We start from the raw sequence: 21,099 nt of genomic DNA, 5'->3' as shown, positions 1-21,099 counted from the left end.
TTCGGAGTCCCGACCATTTTTGGTAGTCTCTCGACATCCCACGATGCAGTCTATCACCTGTCAACAACTTGGCTTGCTTCAATATATTAATTGAAATGTCTTTGCAACTTGTGAATGATCAAGAAACACAGCAAATAAATCAGATGAAATTTGCATTGCATATTACCAAGTACGACTCATATATCGAAAAATGTGTTAAACCAAGGGCTGTAACCAAGTCACGAGGTCCCGAGTCACACGTCTATTCAACTTCCATAGTTTTGAATCGAGTCAAGACGAATCATTTTCAATTCAACACCGAGTCACATCCGAGTCCAAGTCAGAGTTTAAAGGTGACTCGAGTCATTACAGCGCTGGTTAAATCAATTTTGAAATGATAAGTTATCACTGAGGCGATTGTTTTTTAGCCTAAAACGAAAAAGTTTGCACCGCAAAATAAACAGTTTGACGTTTTGTGACATAAAAAATCCTAAATCCTACGAAATTCTGCCCTCAAGTATTTAATTTAGGCATTGTTTCACATAACTTTAGAATTATAGTACTTTTTATCATTTCCTATTTACAACTGTCCGTCCATGCGGAGTAGCTGGGCCAGAATTAAAAAAAGTTCAACAGTACCAGTGTCTGCTGGCAGCATTGAAGTTCACTGTAGTACTGGAGTACTAGTAATAAATCTGGTCCTTCGTACCGACAGTATTGTTTACATCTCAGTATTTAGATCGCAACACAAATCTGAGTTTTGTTGACATCTCGCGATCCACCGATACGTTAACCCTTATCAGCACAGGAATTTTAGGTAACTTAATCAACACACACGTTGACAAATTGTCAACTTGGCATTCCATTGTGTTTATGAGTGCAAAGACGTTAGTTTCATAGTCAATTTGTTATTCAAGGGGATTTATATTGATAAAACATTAAGAAAATATTATTGATCCCGATTTGTAGGTCTGTTTTTTACCCCGACAAGCGGAAAATCGAGGAGAATTGTCAAAATTGTCAATGTTGTCTTCCACTTCCCATTGATGATTCCGTAACATTAAGAACTACTGTGCCATAAAAACCAATGTCCACCACGTAGTCACGTGTACGATTCAAATTCGAGATATCGGTTTGAGCTTGCAATGACTTCGAACCTACTAACAATTTTTCTCGCTTTTAGTGCGGTAATCATTCCGCCATGTCAACTTATTTGTTTCATTCGATGGTTTCTGGTTCACAATGAATACACGATGGGCCGTCTTCCACAATTGGCCCATAAAGTTATATCAACATAAACTGAACACACACTCACACAGCCATTAGCGCGTCATTGACACAAAAATATAAACCCTAAATGTAACCGGTTCTGAAGTGATATCCTCTGGGGGGTTAAATCACGCTTCTACATGGAAGAGCTTTGTTGGCAAACACCACATAAACATCGTTTACAATCGGAGACGGGTCCGACATTTGTCATCATCAGCTGTACCATGAATATATCGCAGAAGCTCGAATAAAAATTCAAGTTCGATAAATCTGCACAATAATACTCGACTTCATGTTGTTTGAGGGAATAATTTCGGGCGCCCGTCGCGCTTCGAGTTTGATTTACAAAATAAGTCGCCTGAAACTTTTTCTATTACAAAATTTCTTTGGAACCGTGATAATTTTTGAAAGGTGTTTCGTGGTACCAGAAAATTGTCTAGCAAACCCCCAAATGTCCGCGGCCATCAGTTTGAGAACCACTGTTTTAGATGGTAACGCTTTCTCCCGACGGCATAAAGATACAGAGCATAGCACAGCCAAGTCGATCTGTAACCTGAATTTTGATTGTAATTTCAATCATAAGCAATTAAGCATACGACATGGTACAATTCGGTCATGGTTCGATCAGGTATATCTTGATATTCACGCGTCTGCTCATACGTTTAAACATCGATGAAACTTAAAATAATTCCATGGCGCCATTTCAGCCACATATTCGAAAGCCAGAATGATTGCCCGCAAATCCCAGTATTTCAGAAGTGCGTGTAAGATATAATTGGTGAATTCGTGGTCGAATATCTCCAAGGAAGTATCCTCTGCCACCATTTTTATCTAATGTGTGACGAGAACAGCGATTCCGAATATTGGGCGTGGGAGGTTCTAATCAATGCGCGAAACTCTTTATCAGTATGTTGAGTTTGTACCGAGACTTCGATGATTTTACTACTACATGACTTTTAGAATATCTTAAACGTCTTGGCCAACGTAAGAGTTCGGAACAAGCAATTAACAACTATGTATCGAGAGTAACAATTACCGGCTATTAGCCTACGTCATTGCCGGGAAGGAGGCAAAATAATGTCGAAATCGATATGATGACATCGTGTGCAATGCCTATATATATATCTTGCGAATCTAACCAGCAAAGCTTCGAAACTAAGTGCCATTTTGATGTGGTCATTCAGGAGTCATTTTGTTGAATTTCACTAGGCTGGAAGCATTGCGTTTACGTTTCTGAATTTCAAGACGCTCAACAAATGGAAATGTTGAGTGGTTACGCTACGAGTTCGCTGTTCAACTATTATTCATCATCATGGCGCTATACTTCACGACAGATATGCTACGCCTTTTTCATTATCGCCAAATGTAGGTGGAATTGTTCAAAAGTTTCAGAATCTCCTGACTTTAACACAGGGCTGTGGAGTCGGATTAGGAGTCAGCGAAGTCGGAGTAGGAGTTTGGCTAATTGTGGCTTAATGGAGTCGGAGTCGTTAAAACTGTGGTGGCTGGAGTCAGATTCAATTAAATAGTATATTCATATTGAAATGAACCCGAATATTTTCGGCTGACACTCGTCAGGGGTAATCGTCAGCAACTAGTAGAGAATTGGAAAGAACATTGTATATCAACAATCGTATCACAAAATATGACGTCACCAGCATGAAATTTCGAATGAGAGAACGTTCAATGTACTATTTTTAGGTGATACACGAACTCCTTTTGTTGACAGAGTTTTGGTTGGTGTATTTTGATAAAAGTTGATTCCAAGGCACACAAATGGAATTGTGGAGTCAGATTCGGAGTCGGAGTCGTGGAAAGAATACTGATAGAAGTCGGAGTCGGAGATTGTGAAAATGACCATGACTCCAACTCCGACTGCAACTTCTTTATTATGAAAACAATTATGTTTAAAGTTTTCTTTAAATTACTGATAATAACTAAAATAGGATTTTTATGTACCATCAATCACTGTTATTAGTAGGGCTGGGCAAAATCGAGTACCTGAGTGATTCGATTCTGAATCACGTAATATGCTTCGAGTCGAGTCGAGTAATCGAATATCACTCGTTATGACGTCATAAAAGAATGTAATACGTCAAAGCTCTAATATACTATGTACCGTTTATGCCCCCACAAGGAATATATTGCCTTTTATCCGTCTCATATATGATAATTTGGTATTTTTCCGACCATACCGATTTCATTCCACTTGGTGACAATGTTGTGAGATCATCATGACTTCGGAAATGTGCTACGTCCAGTAATCTTCGTAGCTTCGTACTATATGTTTCGTATGCTACGATACCGCCAATCAAGGTTTCAAGGCTTCACCAATGAAAATTAGTATCGAAACTATAATTTTCGTTGATAAATTAACTTTCAGTGGCGAGAAGCGTATAATTTCAGTACTCAAAAAAATCGTATTTTACTACTCGACTCGAATCATTAAAATTAATACTCGATTCAGATTCGAGTACTCGAATCATTGTGCCCAGCCCTACCCAGCAAACACAGTACAGACCAAAGATGTAGAAAAGCCGAGCCGATATAGTAGATATTAGATCTTGGCAGGTCGTAGAAAGGGGGATTTTGTGTCGACTCAATTCAACGTCTTTTCCATGTCCTTCAATAATGTAAATATTATGCAGATGCTACAGCCTTTAAACATGGTGAGTAGAATGTAGATCCTACGTTAGAAGAAGAAGATCCTGATATAATAACCTGTTTTCTACTACTATGGGCTTAACCTGATCACGGCTGCGTACACACACCACATTATTCACTACATATTAATCACATTTGTGATAATTTAATTTCAAACGAATTGGCAATAATGCCGTTGTAAAAAATAAAACGAACAAACGAACGAATGTCTTTAGAAAGAAAGTGAAAACAGTCCTTATCATCAGGTTTCATCTTCTGATGAGCCAGTTAAATAACCAGCATGCGGCCTTTTCTTTTCAACACCCTGCAGAAATAAAATGAAAATGATGATTAATAGCTAAGACATTCGTACTGCGAAAATGGCAGAGGTAGCGACTAACGAATGACTCCTACATTTTTTTCGCCCATACTTACTAAAATGGATTCGATTCTGAACTATTTCCACTCATGTTTTCAAGTTTTATTATTATATTTTTTAATATTATATGACTAGAGAACTGACTTCAATCGTCACTTCTACTTGATTATCAAGATCAACGATGACTACTTCAGCACTCTTTGAAAACAGCCACTAACACAAAAAGAATTCTTGACTAAAATTTCTTCACATTCTGTCCAAAATGATCAATTCAACAATCCAAATGAATCAGTTATTTGGCAGCTAGTTGGAGAGATATATACTCAAGTCTAGAAAGTGGAATGATACTCTGCATGGAAAGCTGAAGACCTAATAATATTGTGTACAGAGAACAAAACATTTGAGTGGCGGCACTGGTATAGACATTATTAAATTATTAGAATTGACAGCAAGATAACCAGTAAGACATTAAAATGAGAATTAGTGCAGTTTCTTAGGCTGTAGTGATACTCAGCCAGTAATTGACCTAGCAGAGAGCAAAACGTTGTAAATAAAGCGAGCGAAACCTCCGACAAATGATACGATAAAACATTAGAATCGACAGTCTTACTAGAAGCAGAATAACAATCATGAGGGGTTAGAGAACAGAAGCCCGGGAAGTGACCATCAGAAATTACTGCATACTGGCCGAACAAATCCATGACCACTAACAAATGGTCTTTCAATAGTCAATATTGATACCAAATGACACCACCCCTATTTCATAGCAACATTTAGCAAATACAGCGCTGGAGTCAACCTTATATAAGCGCTAACCAAACGCCCATTAGTTTTCCCACCTACTACTTCGCGGATGGAAATACGCATTAAAGCGACTTGTCACACTCTTGTTATTTCTGCTCCTTTTTTCTCTTCGTTCCTCTTCTCTGTCGCTTCCGCTTGAGGAGAGAAACAGTCGGCCGCGTTTACGGATCGTGAATTCCCGGTGGGTGATTCTTCCTCGAATGGTCAGCACCTTGAAAATTGAGAACAATGTTGTTGCAAAATGCATGACAATTTGAAAGTTACATCATTCTAATTATTCCAGTTATGGCCGTGAATCGTTACAAGTGCGGTAACCATAAGAATTATTACTATACTTCAACTACAAATACAATATATTGTATAAAATGATTACCAATTCTTTTACGTTGATCGAGTCCCAAATAGATGAAATATGTCAAAGAATTTGCTAAATTTTTGTATAATTTGACAGATTCCGAAATCTTCTCAAAGTGCACCTTTCAAAAATTTGATATCAAGACTCCCAACATTTTACAATTCGAAGTTGGATGGCTTTACCAATACAAGCAAACAGTTTGTATCGCAATTGACAATTATGTAGAGAACGCTGCGAGACATATGAGTAGGCCTACCCTAAAACGTTTCTCTGACATGGACATTAGGGCTCTTAAAATATGACTTTTTTTCTCAAATCGTTTTGGCTACTTGATAAAATTGTTAGGTAACCTAATTTAAGCCTAAACACAAAATTTGGTTCAATTCCAGCCAGTAACCGCTTTGCTACAGGAGAAGAAAGTTTCTATTTATTATATAAAAATAAATAGGTAATAAAAATTTGAAAATTTTCTGTTCACCCCATGAAAGTGTTAGGCTGTCTATAGAAACGATGCTCACCAAATTTGGTTCAATTCCAACCAGTGGAAGCGGAGATATTGCCGTCGAAAAATTTGGATTTGAATAAAATAGTATTTACGGTGACCGATTCTTTGTTTACTTATTAAAGTTGTGCTCACCGTAAGTACTATTTTATTAAAATCCAAATTTTTCGACAGCAATAACTCCGCTTCCACTGGTTGGAATTGAACCAAATTTGGTGAGCATCGTTTCTATAGACAGCCTAACACTTTCATGGGGTTAACAGAAAATCTTCAAATTTTTTATTATTCATTTTTATATAATAAATAGGAACTTTCTTTTGTAGCAAAGCGGATACTGGCTGGATTTGAACCATATTTTGTTTGTAGGCTTAAATTAGGTAACCTAACAATTTTATCAAGTAGCCAGTACGATTTGAGAAAAAAAGTCATTTTTGAAGAGCCCTACTGTTCATGACCGTCCACGTTTAGAGTTGCATCTCAAAGATGCTAAAATAAGCCTAAATATAATCCAAGCAATACGATCGTCCACTTTGACTGACTGAATTTCTAAAAACACCTTGATAGCTTCCACATCTTACGTTTATATATACCGTCTGCTATCGGCACAACAAAGTAGGCCTATTTGAAAATACCAAAACAGATTCAACATACCACATCTCTTGCAAAGGCTTTTGCTTTCACTCAATTTTCCATCAAACTTCTTTAAATCCTCCTTTGTGGTGAGTTGCTTTGGAATTCTTCTAGGATCAATTCCGATATCGTTTTATCATATACAATCTATGGCGGAATAAAAGTTTCGGATAAGTTCTAAAACGAACACAATTTTCCACACAAAAGTCAATTGCCACACGAAATGCCAAATGCTACGGTCTCATTTTACAAGGTATGGCGAGGAAACGTAGTGGTACGTTCCATTATAGCTAAACACCAATGAATTGCGGGTTCGAGCGTGACACGTCGACTCCATAATTCCTACCGAAGTGTTGGCCGTTTATCTAGGCTCCTCCTCGCCATCTGATTCGCATAGCCATGTCTTAAAAAGCCTAGGAGTGGGCCGTGCTGTAAGTGGGCAGATGGTTGCCGATGCACCCGGCACTTGGTGAATTCGGCCGCACAAACTCGGCACTTGGTGAATTCGGCCCTCGGGAAATTTTGAAATGAAGTGTATTTACAGCTATTAATATGAATTATCAAACTAATAATAGTATTATCAAGTGATTCGTCAATCTTGTAAGGAGGTCAGGGCATCCGTAGATCGCGCAGTCACGGCGTGATTAGATCACGGATTGCGTAGCCACGGGAAATAACACAGCGCTCATATACTGACCACGCGCGGTCTGCTTGGAATCGATGGCGTGAGTCACGGGCCTGTGTCGTGTAAGTTTTGAGAAGATGGATCTTGGCGTTGTATGTGAGAGTGAGATCAAAACTGTGGAACATCAAGCGGCGCTTCTTCGTTTATCGATCACGACAAGCCAGTGTTCCTCATCAACAACTGCTTCGCATGATCACGTCAAAATAAATTATTTTTTGCCTTTGGAGAGACGATTCCACTCTGGGATTAGGGTGTCTCGATGACACGGTTGAAGGATCCCAAGATTACGAGATTTACCACGAGCCACGACACGTTCAAATTTCCTTTTTGATACTGTTCATTCATACTAAATGCATTTCTAATGCGAAGGTGTTCTAGTGCCAATTCCTCCAAGGGCCGAGTTCACCAAGTAAAGAGCGTCGCGTTATTTCCCGCAATTACGCAATCTGTGATCTAATCACGCCGTGACTGTGTGATCTACGCATGCCCTGACCCCCGTACAACATTGACAACCACTCAAAGTGCCGTTCACCGGCAAACATTCCAGTAACCAATCATGGTGACCGGTACCGCTACGAGATCTACCACGGCCGAATTCACCAAGTGCCGAGTTTGTGCGGCCGAATTCACTAAGTGCCGAGTTCACTGGTAATCGGGCAGATACGGAATAATAATAATAAGATCCGGCCTGGTGTAAAATGACCAGTGTAGTCGAACCACCACCATGAACACCACAAACAAACAAATAAACACCTAACATGGAAAAGAAATTACCTTTGCAGCCTTTGACAAACACAGTTACCATTGAAACCAGCAATTAAGGTCTTATTCGAAAGCAGAATAACAACTGTTTTAGTGGACATATCAAATCAAATGTTGGAAAGTTCATGTAAAATAGCCCAAAATATTATCTTACTGTGACCATATTCCATCAATATAGTCTGGCTAGCTAAATTCTCTGGGCCAACATAATCAAGCTGCGTTTGGTTTCAACGATTAATAATCTTGTCACTGGATTCGAGGTATAATTGCACTCAAATATCAAATTTTGCTCCATTAATCAACATCAAGTTGAAAATGTCCATTCTTGCACCAACTTTTATAAAATCATGAATCAGTGTTCTACAGGAATGTATCTATATGACTTATATACAGGCCGTGTTATTTTTGGCATTTCAAGAGCCAGATGCCAAAACTGCCAAAAATAAAAATTTGAAAATGCCAAAAATAAGCAATTTTTGGCATATGCCAAAAATAACACGGCCTGCCAAATAGTGTATTTTGTTCATGGTGTTGTGTTAACAGGACCGCGTTACAAGCGAGAAGAGCGTTTGTGAAAGGCAGGTTTCTTAATCTCGGTCCAGCCCACCCATTAGGGGTGAAAGGATGGTGTCCTAAATGGTGTGGGCACAGCGTGATTGAACGGCTGACTGCATTTGGTTGTACGCCATACTTTCCATTTGTCCAAAGGCAATTTTACGACCATTTTTGACAGGCTTGTCCAGCACTAAATTTGATAAAACGGGTATCAATAAGAAGCTGCCGCAGTACTGATTATTAAAATATAAATTATATTCTGCTCTTGGAGCTGGAACCCCCAAAATCAACCACGATTTTTGCATTGTGGTCGAGTTGAACATTGTAACGCAACAAACTGTCTGGCTATTTCTGCATAGTCTCGTTTTGACAGACAGTCTTGTTGCGTCAATGTTCTTAAACAAGCTAACCTTCCCAGGACTCTTCCATGCGAGTTGGTAATATTAAAGCCACCTGAAGTGACAAAAGTCCTCCGAAAATATATCGGTAGACTGAAGGAGAAATGATAGTCGGGCCATTAAATTAGGCTTACCATATTTTGGAAAAGTAAAAAGAGGACACTTTTTCAGAAATTTCAGACATGCAAAACTGGAGAAGAATTCTCAAAAACCGGTAAATTTTTCCCACTTCGTGATCGGTTGACTAAAAAAAAAGGTCATCACAGCTCACAGCTCAACATAACGTTTTTCTCTACACATTGCCAGGTGGATGACTAAAAAAGAAAAAAGGTATTCTTTTTGCTCAGAGCTAAAATCATCGCTTTTCCCTCCGAAATACCCGCCGGAGCGTCTCTTCTCGGCTAATTTGCGGCCTATCGCTCGCAATTTGATCTAGATCTGACCTAAATTTTCAAAAAAGAAGACAAAATCTCAGAAAAGAGGACAAATCCTCTAAAAAGAGGACGTATGGTAAGCCTAATTAAATAGAATGTGTTGGGAGACAACACAGGAAACTCCTGGAAAAGGATCGGGAAGAAAATTCTTTCCGCGATGAGATCGATGGTACTGGCGAAGTGATCTCTTTTCATGATGCATGGAAACCGGTTCGGCCCTTCAAAACCTCAAAACCTCAAAACCTTTTGTGGATGACTGGCAACATTCTTTACCTCAACGGCTACTGTTGAAGCCTATATTTCCCAGATTCGCTGGGCGAGAAATGAATTTAGGAGAAACTTAGCTGACCTGAGTTTCGAAGCACTGTTACAGTGCAAACGATTTAAGTCTATTCAACAGCTGTAACAATCAGCTGTTGAGCGTGTTTGTTAGGCTTTTTTTTTTGCTTATTGGCACCGAGTCGGATGGATACTGCACATTTTGTGGTTTCGTTTGATATTATTAACCTATGAAATCGTTAGGTTTTTCTTCTTCTTATTGTTTGTTGGCACTAATTATACGTGGATGCTGCACATTTTGTGGTGTCTTTTGACAAACTAGCCCAAATAAAGCGTTTTTGTGACTAATTCGAGGCTGAAACTATCTATTTAGAGGACGATGCCAAAACTGCCAAAAATAAAAATCGAAAAATGCCAAAAATAAGTTATTTTTGGCAGTTTTGGCATATGCCAAAAATAACACGGCCTGCTTATATACCTAGAAAATTCAAGCATAAATATTATGATATACCGTAGGTATAGGTACCGGTAATTCAGATGTTTGAAGCGAATTATAGTGGTCTAATTTCACTAAATTAGAGCGAAATGCCAGCAATATAATTGTAATCTAATTCGGAAAAACGGTTTAGCTCTAATTCTAACCTGGAAAAGCTGAAACTTTTCTATAGTTGTCTACACCTGTTTTGCAGAAAGTCAAACAGCTCTAGGCGTCATATACTACAGGCAATTCGAAATACCCCATAAGCTATATGCTACTGCATATATACCTTTAACCCGCTACCTCAGTCAGTCACAATTCCTATATATTTACGGCATTTACCATACAGAAAGAGCGAACTATGCCTGGGTGCGACCTGTTGCGCGTCAAATCTTTGTATAGCGCGATGACGTAAAATTTGAATCGCCGAAATATTCTAGAAGTCACGCATCGATAATCATATTCCTAAACGTACAACATATCACTTATTTAGTTATTCTCTGAATAAAACTATTAACCATACTCGTTGAACATGCGAGATTACCGAAAGAGCGAATATATATATAATGAAGATCATATATATCAGAGGAAAACAAAATTATTCGATCTTAGAGCAACAACACGAATATACAACACCGGTGACATCCTCACGCAATAAAACGAAGGGATAACATTGTTTTCTAATGGATAGAACGAAGCTACCGCATGAGATCGAACAAAACCGGATAGAATTCATCGTGATTGAATGTACCGACAAAGTCATCCTTTCTACGTATTTTAGTCGTACCCGCGAGAGATAGAAAATTTGCATTATTAGGTTAACTACCGGATATAACGAAGCCTAATGCATGAGATGGAACAACGCCGAGTATGAATTTATTCTGATTGAATATAACCACAAGACCATCCTACTACGTATTTTAGACGTTCCCTCGACACTTAGAAAATCAGAACCTAATCGAGATGATCCCGGATGATCCTTTTACGGTTTTGTGTTTGCTGGGTAGTTATTAGTACCGATATGGATCAGGGGCGGCCAACCCGTGGCCCGCGAGGTAATTCTCGAAATTAGTAAAAACATCAGGTAAAATTGCAAGGCCAATCAAAATTTGATTAGCCTGACCACGAAATTTGATAATGACTAAAAACATCAGTTCCGACGTATTCGCGTAACCAAGGGCAAGCCACATTTATCGCAAATCTTCGTATATGACCAGAAAGTAGAATTTTTCGTAGCAGATTTATTTGACTTGAAATTTTTCTTAGAACTGTGCATGATTTATTGTCACTCGATTTCTTGCATCAAGTATTGGAGCCCCCGCCTGAAAATTATAACTACGCGTAATTTATAGAACTGAGTCTAACTATATTCGCAATTACGAGATAACGTGTCGTCCAACATGCGACTTCGCTTGTGCGCTCGCAGCGAGATCGTCCGCGATGAAAGATTTGCACAAAATGATAGAGGCGTGTTCGTTCACCGAAACCTTCGATATTGCCATGTCTAAGCGCGGAATAATCCTGTCCTTGTCAAATGAGCCCTGAGGTGATGTACTGAGGCGACCCCCAATACATGCAAGTAACTTATTTATTGAACGAATTCGTTCATTACCTTTGAGCTAAAATTTCGCGCTTAACGCTACTACGACATGTCTGCACACTGCACGGTAGCACACAGTGTGTAATGAGAAAATGAGTTGCTGCGTTAGTTGCTGACTTATACACAAGAGCTACACTTCGATTGTTTTATCAGCATTTTAATTATACAGGATTGGATAGTTCTCATGTTAGAATGATTCATACATATTAGTATATTAGTGAGTCCACGATCTAAAAACGGATAAAGTATGGGAAAAGAAGGATATTTAGAAAGGCATTCTTCCACCATAATTGCATAGTGAATAGTTCGAGCTATGCCACAATGAAACTATTTTGCATTCCATCGTTAATCGTATGTTTGCATATGTTTATTGGTTATATGAAAATCATTAAAAATGTCACTGTGGCATATAATTTTCGAAGCAAATTGGTAATACTGTTGGAGACGGAGTTGGAGCTGCAGTCGGAGTTCTATAGTCGCAGTTTGTACGTTTAAAGACTCAGGAGTCGTAGTCGGAGTTGGAGTCGGTGGTAAAATTTACCGACTCCACAGCCCTGCTATCGCAACACCTATGTCTTGAAATTTCGACAGTTCTTCGACTTCACTGTACCTAATCATCACCATAAAGTATTTCTTCAATGAGTAGAGTTTCTTATTAAAAATATCGAATATGTACTGAAGTCGCGCGACCACTAGTCCTAATCCTGCTCCATACCGGATTTCCGCTGAAGTGACAAAATAAATTAATCTAGCTGTGTCCGACTAAATATCAAGCAGGTATGCTCTCATCGCCCAAACCATGTCCATAAGTAGCTGCTTCTGGAATACCACTCGTAACCGCGGTGTGAGGAATTTAAAGAATGTATCCAACTTTATCGATCCCCAAAGTGTTGTATGTCATCCAGGCACTTATAAGCACATGAAGATTCTGAAATTTATAACGTCACGTCGGCAGGGGGCTTTATAATAATAGTGTAATGAGGAGACGGACTTGGGGTGCAGTTCATTCTTCCGTGAGTTTCAAGATACCTCACTACTAAAATTCAAAAGTGACCGCACTTGATACATCAAGAACTAGAATTTAGATTGCCTCAAGTAGAATCAATACAATTAATCGAATTGATATGTATGTTAATCGGTGGATTAAGTAGCTTTCTTGCTTGCGCTTACACATAATTATATTGCCCCGCATCCATTTCTTAGTAGCATAAGATTGATTCAAAATTCGATTGATACTATGATGCAGAAATTTTGTGTGCAAATTAGCGTCTATGATCTAAACCAGCGGTTCTCAAACTGGTGTCCCCGGTACTTTTGGGGTCCGCGAGACAATGTTTTGGGACCGCGAAGCACTTTGCACAAACTTTACAGGAGGGGTGGGCAAACTTTTGAGCTCGCGGGTCGCATTCAACATCTGAATCCATTCGCGGGCCGCAATATATAAAATTGGGATTATAAACCAAAACGCAATATTGGTATTTGATGATATAATGAGGACATGGAGATAATATATATGCTTATTTAAAACAAATCAAGCATTGTTTTGATGATATCGTATATGCGTCAGCAACAGTGACGAGATTTCATAGGCTGGTCGACCTCAATAACCAATGTGTCAAAACCATAGAGATGAAAGTCGGTTGTCCCGATTCTTAAAACAGGATTGAAATTTCAATTTGTGAGCAGCGATCTGTTCATAGATTTACCAATTCCACTTTTGGTTCAGTTCCAGGATACACAATGCTGCCAGAATCATAGTCATGTCAATTTCATACACGCTTCTGCTATGTGTAGAAAAAATATAAATACCCTATTTCTACGCATACAGATAACGAATCTACCTACGACACGCGCAAACCGTTTTTTATAAGCACATCAATGAAATAATTAAAACTGGAGTGGCCAATCTGAAATCACACTCGTGATCCGAGTTATAATAATCTCGTTTAAGATTTCTGTTATGTTTAGCAGTTGAGTCCTCTCAAACTACTTGGGCATTAAACATACAAAGATATTAGAGGAAGTGTTGAACTTTGAACAATGGTTCTCAAACTTTTTAAGACACGTCCCCACCCACCCTACCCTACCCCTTACGATGGTGAAAGATTTCGTGCCAAAGCACGACAAGCGCGACAAAAACCATCAGGTGAGCTCAGCCTCGCGACCGATCCCCCTTCAGATGCTTTCGCACCCCCATTTCGAGACTCACTGCCTTGGAATTATCATGTTGAAATATACTAAGAAAAAGTTTAATCAAAGCCCTTCAATAATTTGATTTTTAGTTCGCATTGTCGCAATATCTTTGATAAGTTTCTTTAGACCCGCACAGAACGGTGTTGCGGGCCGCATGCGGCCCACGGGTCGTAGTTTGCCCACCCCTGCTTTACCCTATTCCGATAAATTTGTGAAATATAAAACCTTTCAATTATCTTATTTTCAAATCAAACGCGTAGGTCGAGAGGGGTCCCAAATTATTCTGACAATCAACATAAAGTAAGGTTTTCGGATCAGAATTGATCAGCAAGGGTATTTTTTGGTGCGCTTCGCACGATTTATAGTGTCACTAGACTTTTCTGATTTTATTGTGGGTATTGTTACTTTCGAACAAAAAACCACCATGATTATACAGGTATAAATACAGCTATAAAAACTGTATTCGCACTTATGAGTATTACTTGAGGCCGTTGGTGCGGTTGGTTCGTCGGCATTTCGGCTCTGACAATTATGCCGCCAGGATACACCAAGACATAAGGAAGTTTAGCAAACACGCGATTCTGTTGAAATACCATCGGCGAAACGTGGCCCAAAATTACTATACCCATTGCCCAAACCTTTACATATTCATCCGGTAACTCAAGAGTTTTGTGCCTTCTAAAATGTGAATGTACCATACAGTATACACTCATATTTCAGAGAAATAATGTGAAAACCGCTGCCGCAGAGGAAAAAGGGTCTTCCAACTTCGTTCTCCGGAGTTTGGGTTGATTGCCTTTTGGAGGCCAAGACCAGCGATTTGACGGATTGAATGTGAATTTGAATCGGTTGAATGTGATTCACGATATTAGTGTTGCGCTGTCAAAAACGAAGCCAAACACGGCCGATCTGGTCGCAAAGAATCAGGTAATCCAGAAATGGTGATACCAAAAAATTGAAGGTGTTGTTTTGTGCTTATTTCTTCAGGGGACCGCGAGTCATTTAAAAAAGTGCAAGGAGACCGGCTGCGTGATTTTTTTCGAACAGTTTGAGAACCACTAATCTGAACGATCACCCTTTCTGCGAATCTCAAAATTATACCCTTCATCTGCATGAGAAACGGAGCTTGCACATTGCTTCGATAAATGTATTTCCTAATAAGAGGATTAAATGCAGAACGGGTTTGGAATTTACACATTGATAGTATTGATGTGAATTGAACCAAACTTGACACAATGTAAAAAAATGTTTTTAACCTCTTCATAGTAGTGGGTACTTATCATTTTGAAAACATGCTGAGGCCTACCTTTTCTAGAAATATATAAACAGTTTATTCGGCGAAATAGTGATAAGCAAATAGTACCGAATCATCGGTTCCCACCCGATGGGCCCAATGATACATGGCCTGGGAACTGATGAGACATGCACTTAACCACCGCCTTGGTGTCGGAGCTGGATCGAAGAGCTAAAGCCTCGGAGCCGTGCTTTTTCATCGGAGCCGGAGCTTTACATAAAATTAAAGTGGAGCCGGAGCGAAAGGTAACTCCGGCTCCGATGTATTTCATAAGATGCTATACTATACCACTGGCTGGATTCACACAATTTTTCGGTAATCGCGCACAAAATTAAGAATCGTTACCTCGTTGGCACGACCTTTTCTAACCGACTATGATCATACATAGGCGCCAAACTTGCGTAGGTTAGATATGCCGTAACTGCTGTGTTGAGGGTATTCGTCATACCTGCAATTCCGTCATCAGCACAACACCGATGGCCAATTGCGCGGATCGAAAAATAAAATGATCGCTATGAATTTCACAGAACAGAACTGATGCTGATGGGAGCTGAGCAGTGAGCAAGTTCACTAATTAGTAAGCAGACGAATATATGGAAGCAACGCCAGAGAATAAAAACATGACCCTGCTCAACACATCGATTTGGAGGCGAGCACGCTGCGATCGAAGAAACCCCGCCTCTTCTCTGAATTAGACGAGCAAATACACGCATACTTTGGTGAGAGCTATGTAATAGACCGGAATTGAACAGTGTGTTATTGTGTATTTATGTCTACAAATTGAAATTTATTCCAGCACATGATCGTTTACTGCAATAAATATTTGCGAACGTAGATAGGGAAACGCATAAGCAGCTCAGAACGCCATCATAGTCCGCATACAATTGTCGCGATGCAAGATTGCAAGCTAGTCAATGCGATGTCCGAACCCCGGTGTTGGATAGAAGAGGGCAGCTATAGTGATTCATTGCGCGATTTCCAGTTTGTAATTATCAGTTTTGTGTATTCATTCTTGTCTGCCTGATACACGCGTATTCTTGAATTGTCGCGTAATGTCACTTGTAAGCATGTATAGTATAGTTCGTTACTGACACGTGGCATTGTGCAGTTGTACAGTGCACGGGGTTGTAGTTGTCAAATTTTGATGGAATACTAGATTCTCTGTGGGGCTAATTCTTAGAACTTAGATCATGCGATTCGTGCGAAGGGAAACCTTCTATCATTCAGTACACTTGATCGATGGCGGACTGACTGGTAAAGAGCGCACCAATGCGAATCTCAAACCGTTGAGTATTGGGTAGAAAGCGAATATCTACTGATAGGTCGCGACGTGTGCTCATATTGCTCTTGCTGCAATTACACCTAAATAATCGCGCCGTTTCAAGATTAAATTCGACTGTATGGCTTGATATTAACGAGTGCAGTGTCGGTATTAAAACGCCGCATCAGTGTTTTAATGATGTACACAGCTTACAGAAATGGGATGGAGTAAAGTGCGTTTTCGTGTGGTTATAATTTCAACGGCAGACGACACGGAGTAATAAACGTCACATGACTTCGTATAACCGCAGAAAATGACGATTCCGTGCGACGGCTGCAACCGTTGTTAACGACTGCTGACTGAACCATTCGATAGTTTTCGGAGCCCGGGCAGTTTTATCAATGAGCTCGGGAACTTGAGCTGGAGCAGTTGTAAACTTACCACTGCTCCAGAGCCCTGCACTTAACTACAATGCTAAAATGTATTTACGTATCTTGCTATCTACAATGATCCGTCCGTGCTACATCAATCCAAAGGAGTATGTTTAAGTGGCTATATCTTGAACAAATAGAGCAAATAATAATTCAGATGTTGCCACAGAACAGGGGTGGCCAACTTTTTTGCCATTCACGGCCGAATTTTGACTACCCATTTAGCATACGACCGCATTCTAGGGCATAGTCGAAATTTACTAACTGAACGCCAAATACCCACGTTACGCTGTCTATATCCATTTCCGGTACACTCCTGACTAATCTATATAATCATATAGGCTGACTATACGCACCGAAGTCCTTGATCGGTGGATAATAATCCGAGAATTATCAACGAAAAACTCACATAACTCTGCCTCTACCAGTTGGAATTTACTCAAATCTGCGTTGCATCGTCTTTGAAGACAGCTCATAAATTGAAAATTTTAATTGGATCTGCGGAGTCGTGTACTTGTTAGAATTGAACCAAATTTGATGTGCAGCGTTTTTTAGGGTAACCTGACAATCGGGAGTCAATTAGTAAATTCAAATCCGACGGCCGCCAACACTTCGCAATTGAATTACGTGTCCACGGCCGCACAAATGTCCTTATACGGCCGCATGCGGCCGTGAGGACCTGGTTGGCCACCCCTGCCATAGAATGAGGTTTTGATTCACGCTCAAACTTACAGCATATGCTAGCGTATGAATATATCGCTCTTGATACTAATAGCCAAATACTTCGTTACTTCCCGAATAGGTATTCGATGCATGGAAGTGATGTAACTTTAAAATTGTATCCAGAAATCGAAATTCCATCATCTAATTGTAATGAAGCATTCAAATATCACGTAAATTGATAATTAATAATTATATATTATACATAGACGCAGAGCAATGAAAATAGCAAAATTGAGGCAAATGTGTGTAAATTCTTGACCGTGGCATTAATTATCGTGTTCGGTATCGTTCATACCTAGCTTTAGTTATCTATTCTCCCATGGCGCAAATATTGAAGATAAACGAGTAAGATTCTTTATTTTATTCGGCGAAATTATTGTGCTCATAAAGGGGACTTTAGATTTTCCCCACAGTTATGATGGAACAAGGGTATCTGGATCTGAACTCTATATTACTATACCCTTGTGCTAGCGGTGTCAAGCATACGGCCCGCCACACGATTCTTACGGCTCCCGAAGCAATTCTGAGTAGATTCAAAAATGCTTGTGTTATGTTCGTGCATTTTACGTTGGTATCGTTTGTCTCTTATTTGTCTAGGAATGGTAATTACCGCCAATCATTATTTCCTCGTGTGTCGTGCTTCGTATTTATACCCCGTGTTCTTTTCTACCGGTCTTTCGTTTAAATGCACTCTGGATCGTGTCGCCTGACTAAAGTAATTCTGCTGATAATATACTGATTTCATAATGAAACCTCGTCGTGTGAGTTATTGTTCAAACAAGATCAAGAACATACCAGCTTGTATTATTCAACACATTTCTAACAAATGTTGAGATTTTTGGTAAGTAATACTGCCGCTCTACGTAATCTCTTTGTCCAGTATATTAATTGGATATACCACTGGTTCCAGAAGTGTGCACCCCCCCCCCCCCCCCATTCGCGAACGTGAAGGGGGCGCTGGTCAGGAAATGGGCGATTGGTGAGCGTTGGCTATAAATTGTGGTGGGAGCAAATGGGGCGGTGTAGGTTTAGAAGGCAACTTCTGCGTAGTGTTGAAACGATTGATGGATAACGCAGCCGAATACGCAGAAAAAATGCAAAATCGATTCCGTCAAGGCAATTTACGGTCGTCGGTCTCACTCCATTCCATAAGCTGTACCGGAAATGTCCATTGTTACTTGACAATGATGATCCTGCTCATCAATGGACTGATTCTACAGTCGGTAGAATTTCTAGAACAGTGGTTCTCAAGCTTTATGTATTCGCGCAACCCCTGTGAGCCATCACGGACCCCCGCACCCGCTGACAAACCAAGTTTTCGATCAAATTTAGCTCTATAATCATGCAACCGTCATCTGTTTTGTGCCAATACTAACTGTATGCTAGTGATAAATAGCAACAAAATGTATTTCTTAAAAATATTATTTACTATTTATGTAGAAATTGGGAAGACTTTCATTATTTCAAAGCGAATTCTGTAGCTCCATTTCTTTGAATACGCGGCCGTATCTTGAAAATCTGTTCCGTCGATTTGATATGATCGAATGCCGAAAATCCATTTCTACAAATATAGGCAGGGTTGCCATACCGTCCTTATTTCTAAGATTTGTCCTTATGTTTATGGGTCTCGTCTTAGAAAACTCAACCGTCCTTATTTCTAAGAAATGTCCTTCTTTTCGACGTGTGTCCTTATTTTGTCTTATTTTCAACAACTACAGAACTTTGATCGTTTTTTTCTGGTAACTGTGTTGCATATAATATTCTAAAATTATGCTTTTGCGTCGATATTTTATGATATCATAAATGGAAGGAACTCCATTGGCGTACACATCACAGGATTTGACTTCTAAGTGATGAGATAGCTATGGCAGTGAGTGGTATAGCGGTTTCGGCTGTTCCAAGCTATCGCAGCGGGCGTCATTTTAGCAGTAAACAGCAACACTAGGTTTCTGCTGTCTAGTTAGTCTACAGCAGAATAAGCTGTGGGACGGCAGCATTTATTGCGTGCGGAAAAATGGGCGCAGTGCAGTCGACACGTGGGTTAAAAAGTAGTAAAGCTATATATCATTGATAAATTTATCTAAATTATATTGCACAAACAGTTTTAACTACTAATGAGGCTAAATCTGATTAGTGAAAATGAGCAGGCGTAAAAACGTTTTTCGTGACGATTGTGAGAGAGAATTCATAGGTTTCAAAGGAGGCTTGAAGGGCGAGTGTTTCGCACATTGCAATATCTGCAATTGTGACATTAACCTGGAGGCAATAGGAAAGACCGCTATTTCAACTAGCATTGATACCCCAAAACACAAAAAGTGTGTCATAATGATTAATTCAAGGCAGTTGATGCATTATTTTACACAAGTCGATTAGCACTGACGACCACAGGCTACAAGGCAGCTGCGGCTGCGGATGTCTGGACATTCCATACTGAAAAACACCAGCAATCATTCATCTACAACGATTGCACATCGCAATTGTTCCAAGCAATATTCTCCGATTCCAACATCGCAAATGAGTTTGTTACTGGAGTTCTTGCCCCATACGCTCAAAAAATGATTTTGCTAAACTTGATGTACAGCCATTTTCCATTTTGGTTGGCGCCTCTAATCAGAACGAGGTGAAGAAGTTTGGTTTATCACCCTATGAGGGCCCCAGACCAACGTATTTTGTGGGGGGCTGACGAAGTGCTGTTTCGGCCCTGAGTAAAGGTAAACCTCGACCACAGCTGTAGTGATATCCATGAAGCACTTTCCATTAACAAGGAGTTGCAAAAGCAGGTTGTTTCTTGCGAAAAGTATGGAATGCGATATGCCACAGCTCGTATAAATACCAAGTATGTACAAAAACGCTATTAATGCTATCTAATTTTTCGATTGTCCTTATTTTTGGGTCCATGTCGATGGCAACCCTGAATATAGGTGATGGCGAATGTAATAATAACGCGTAACGATTGCGAGGACACCATTGGGTATAATCGCAGCATATGGCTTCAATATAAATTCTCTATCTAGGAGCTCATCTTGAAGTAATTCTGGAATAGCGGTTATGTATATCATACGAGAAAATGGATATTTGCATACATTTTTTTCTAATCCCCCAACAAAACATCTCCAATTAGCAATATGTTTGTGTGACCAGGCAATTGGCAATTTGACAATCAAAACTAGTTTGCACACAAGAATACTTCATCTCAGACGGTCATTCTGTTCATGCGAGTGCTGAAGTTTTAGCAGCTATGAATCAAAAGTGCTACGTTTTTCTCAAATTAAAAAAAATATATATATATGATCAACTATCTTGCAAATTTTGCGGTTTCCCGGACCCCCTGACAATGCTTCACGGACACCTAGGGTCCGCGAATCCGCTGTTGAGAAACAATGTGGTATAAAGTGACGTGCGGTAAGGTTCATGGCTGATGAGGCACGCCTCCCCCCCCCCCCGC

The 21,099-nt window shown here is 39.7% G+C and overlaps 1 long non-coding RNA gene across 3 annotated transcripts in view; it reads right to left on the bottom strand.

The window, feature by feature from the left end:
- Positions 1-4,037: 4,037 nt before the first annotated feature.
- LOC145434888 (uncharacterized) overlaps positions 4,038-21,099 on the bottom strand; it is a 264,906-nt gene continuing 247,844 nt past the window's right edge. Inside the window, exons 1-3 of one of the 3 annotated variants that reach the window (XR_013913617.1) lie at positions 6,583-7,280; positions 5,110-5,285; positions 4,038-4,216 (exon numbers count right to left, since the gene is read on the bottom strand). This is a non-coding gene — a long non-coding RNA (uncharacterized LOC145434888). Of the gene's footprint in view, positions 5,286-6,582; positions 7,321-21,099 lie in introns of those variants that run through there. The other 2 variants (XR_013913616.1, XR_013913615.1) reach the window with 2 other exon arrangements.

Source organism: Botryllus schlosseri, chromosome 3 (assembly GCF_051294905.1).
Source record: "Botryllus schlosseri isolate E-star chromosome 3, Bs_hap1, whole genome shotgun sequence".
Lineage (NCBI taxonomy): Eukaryota > Metazoa > Chordata > Ascidiacea > Stolidobranchia > Styelidae > Botryllus > Botryllus schlosseri.
The sequence above is the reverse complement of the archived record's forward strand: the minus strand, read 5'-3'. Positions and strand labels throughout refer to the sequence as shown.